The following is a 4,241-nucleotide window of genomic DNA, read 5'->3' on the forward strand; positions in this document are numbered from 1 at the left end:
AGTGGTAAAAGGTATTGCCATTCTGTACAAAGTTTTGGCACATTGATTTCTGCAGATCAAACTAGGGCAAGCCTGTCGGGTTTTCTTTCTGAACAGTTGGCATTCTAAGGGATGGAGTCTTAATTAGCACTGCCCTGTTTGGCCTGATTTTTTTTTCCTATTTAATATTTATTTACAAAATTCCTGGACATCTGAGGGAGAAACTAATGAAGGCAGGGACATGTTAACTCAACATTTATTGTAACTCTGTGTGAGTTGTGGTTCTTCAGGGCTATGGAGCATTGCTAGATGACAAATAAAAACTTTGTGGGTGGAGTGATATGGGCAATGTTTTCTTTGTGCAAGCTGGAGGGTGCTTTGCAAATAAATAATAAAATTTCATTATTTTTCTGTACACTGTAGAGGGATTTGTTCACACAAACACTTGGGTATATACTGTATGTATATAGTCATTTTTTTTAAAAGCATCTAAATAAATATAAAGGCTCTCAGATCAGCTTATGTACAATCAGTTCAAACAAGACTGTCTATGCTCATAGACTTACAATCTTAAAAAAGCAACAACACAAAAGGGAAAAGTAACAGGGACAGAAAAAGCAAAAAGCAAACTGAGGCATAGAAAAAGCTCAGGGGGTAGAGGTGCCTGTTGAAACTAGTCTTTAAACTGAAATGAAAGTATGAAGTATGAAGCTGGAGATTCAAACAATCACAGAACTGCAGAGTTGGAAGGCATGCTCAGGGTCATCTAGCCCAACTCCTGCAATGCAGGAATCTCAACTAAAACATCATGACAGTTGGCAATCCAGCCTCTGCTTACAAAGTCGTCCACTGCTGAACAGCTCTTGCTGTCAGAAAGTTCTTCCTGATGTTTAGTTAGAATCTCCTTTTTTGTACCTTGGATCCAATCTTTCATATGACAGTCCTTAAGATATTTGAAGATGGCTATCACATCTCCTCTCAGTGTCCTCTTTGCCAAGCTTGGTTTCCAGACCCTTGATGATCTTGGTTGCTCTCTTCTGCACACCTTCCAGTTTGTCAGTATCCTTCTTAAATTGTGGTGCCCAGAACTGGACCGAGTACTCCAGGTGTGGTCTGGCTAAGTCAGAACAGAGTGGTACTACTGCTTCCCTTGATCTGGACACTGGACCTTTACTAATGCAGCCTAGAATAGCACTAGCTTTTTCTGCTGTTGCAACATTCAGTTGACTCATGTTAAGTCTGTAGTCTACTCTACAAAGTCCCATCGATCCATTTCACATATGCTAGTGGCAAGCCAGGTGTCCCCATCTTATATTTGTGCAGCTGGTACTTCCTGCCTAAGTGTAGGACGCTACATTTGTCCATATCAAAATTCATTTTCTTACCTTTTGCCAAATTCTCCAATTGTTAAGGTCATCTTGAATCCCAATTCTATCTTATTCAGCATTAGCTGCCTCTCCTAGTTTGGTGTCATCTGCAGATTTAATGAACTTCCTCTCAACTCCTTCATCCAAGTTATTTATAAAGATGTTAAACAATGCTGGGCCCAGGACAGAACCTTACAGCACCCCACTTGTCACTTTTTCCCAGGATGACGAGAAACCATTAGTGAGCACTATTTGGGTTTGGTCAGTCAGCCAGCTACAAATCCACCTAACAGGCAGCACATACCTAGGCTCCATCGCACCCTTAGCAAGGAGCTATATTGGCACACCCCACCCATCACTTCTAGAGCAGTGGAGGAGTGGTCTCAGAGTGTGCAGAGGAGTGGTTGATGTCAGGGACTGATGATGGTGAATAGGAGTGATTGGTTGCAGAGTCTGTGACAGGGAGCAGTTCAGGCTCTGAGACTGGAGGGAGGGCTGTATGTCAATGGACTGCTGAAGAATCCACAGAGTCTTTCTCTCCTGCTATGACAAGCTCCCCTTCCCCAAGTCTCCAAGTAATGAGTAATGAGTAATGAGAACAGCAGAGTAATGAGAACAGCAGAACATGGGCTAGAGGTGCGCCAATACAGTTTGAGGCCTGCTTGGGAAACATCCAGGAGAGGAGGAGCCTTTAGAGAGGATGGGAGGCAGGGACCTTCAGTCCTGGCAACTGTTTCATAGGGGCAAGACCTACTGGGAAGTGTTTGTTTCCTTGAATAGTTAACTTCACTGATAATGGAGATCTGGTTCCTTTATTGCTGACCTGCATCTGATTCAAGACCTGACAGGCAGGCTCCTAGACACCCCAAAGCAGAGTGGAAAGGTGCAGTTTTTGTCGCCGACCCCCTCCTGGCCTGCACCCTTAGAAGGGGTCAACCTGACCAACACCTAAGTATGCCCCTGCTAACAGGAATCTCTCATTGGTCTGTCTTAGTTTTGTTGTTGCTGCTGCTTCTGTTATTGCTGTTGGATGGATCTAGATGAGTAGCAGAGGATATTTTATTTATTAGTTATCTTTCCTCTTTTTCCCGTGTGTGTGAGATAAATATGTATTTCAGGAGACTAATATCACTATCCGTGTTTAGAAGGTTGTATAACCTTCTAGAACAATTATGTTATCCAAGGATGCTAAGGCAGACTTGGGTCATCCTTTCCTTTTATGTTTCCCTCTTAATAAGAAAATCACTTGGTGCTTCGTGCCTGAGCCCAACTGAACGAGTCACCATGTCTCACATAATTTCGCTTGTTCAGCCTACCCAAACAATCAGAAGGCAGGACTTTTGCTGATTATGAGTCAGTGAATGAATGAATGAATGCATGGAAGGAGTCTGTAAAATGTATGAAGAACATGTGAAGAGAATGCATCCCAACAGCCCTTCAATTACGTATGATATTAGCTAGTTATTTGATTTCATTGATGACTTGACTGACCTCAGCTGCCTTGTTTGTTGTGTTGATACTCAGACATGCCAGCCATACAATAAAGACGGGACAAAGGAGAAGACCTATGTCCTTCTCCACAGACAAGCTCAGCAAGCAAATAGACACAGTGGTTAAGGGGGGTTTGAGGGAAGGATTTTTATAACAGGTGTGTACAGCGTTCTGTAGTGAAAGTTTTGTATTGTAGTCCTTCTGTTCATTCTTGTTAGTCTATTTGAGACAAAATCTGTTAGAATTCCAAAGGACTTTCTCAGTTTAAAACTCAAAGAAGAAAGGATATGCCTTCCCCAGGTATTTTAGTTTAATTGTTTTTGCTTAGATAGTTCTACTTTTATTCCTCACTCCTGGGATTTTTCAGTTCTGCTTTACCACAGTCCCTGTATGTATCCCTCTCTGGGGGGTCTTCCAATGTTATTTCTTGGAGGCAGTCACGGTGAAGAATTAAATGAATACGAAAGCAAGAAAGAGACTCACTCTCAGGCTGTTTAAGTAAATGAGAAAATAAAGTTTACTCACATTAAAAGTCTTGCCAGGATTCAGTGATGAAATTCAGGCAGGCAATAATCCTTAAAAGTAACAGAAGTCCAGTTCAAAATGAGTGAACTCTCTGGATGAGAGCTCACAGACAACTTGCTCCATTGCAGGTGGGAGAGGTTAGGGATTAAACCATTGTATTTTTTCTGCCACCAAGTTTGGGGATATGGCATCACAGAGTCTCCTCTCTACAAGTTCTGAAATTCCATGGTGCCATTGCTAGTTTGTGACTGTCAGGCAATCATGCATTTGGCTGCAGATCCTCCCACATGTTTGAGTTTGGGAGATTATTTTCCCCTCCTAAAAATCTTGAGGACACACTCAAGGTTTCACCTTTGTTGCCCCACCTCCAGTCCGAGGAACCTTCAGGAGGGAGCGGTAGCCATGGGCATTATGTGGATGTATGAGCTTAGGAGTCATGAGTGGAGAGTATGTGTGTATGAACTTAACAGTGCTGATTTTTAGTTTTTGGATGCTATTTTGTCAATGTTGCTAATATAGTTTTATAGATTTAAAATGTTGTGTTGATTTGTTGGTTATATAATATGACTTTTGCTTTAATTCTGATTAATTATTTTTTTAGTTGCTGCATAGTTGTTGTTGTTGTTTGTTTGTTTATTATTATTATTATTATTATTATTATTATTAGCCCACCCATCTGGCTGGGTTTCCCTAGCCACTCTGGGCAGCTCACAGCATACAGTGGTACCTTGGTTCTTGAACTTAATCCATTCTGGGAGTCCATTTGACTCCCGGAACCATTCGAAAACCAAGGTGTGGCTTCTGAGTGGTCGCAGGAGTTCGTGCACTCAATCAGAAGCCTCAGAAGCCACATCAGATGTTCAGCTTCCAAACAATGTT

The 4,241-nt window shown here is 41.9% G+C and overlaps 1 pseudogene across 1 annotated transcript; it reads left to right on the forward strand.

Moving 5' to 3' along the window:
* Positions 1 to 2,630: 2,630 nt before the first annotated feature.
* On the forward strand, positions 2,631 to 3,065 carry LOC307208380 (enhancer of rudimentary homolog pseudogene; annotated as a pseudogene). The gene has a single exon. The product of its transcript is annotated as an enhancer of rudimentary homolog pseudogene (transcript).
* The last annotated feature ends 1,176 nt before the right edge of the window (positions 3,066 to 4,241 follow it).

The sequence above is a fragment of the Podarcis cretensis genome (genome assembly GCF_951804945.1).
Source record: "Podarcis cretensis genome assembly, chromosome: Z".
Taxonomy (NCBI): domain Eukaryota; kingdom Metazoa; phylum Chordata; class Lepidosauria; order Squamata; family Lacertidae; genus Podarcis; species Podarcis cretensis.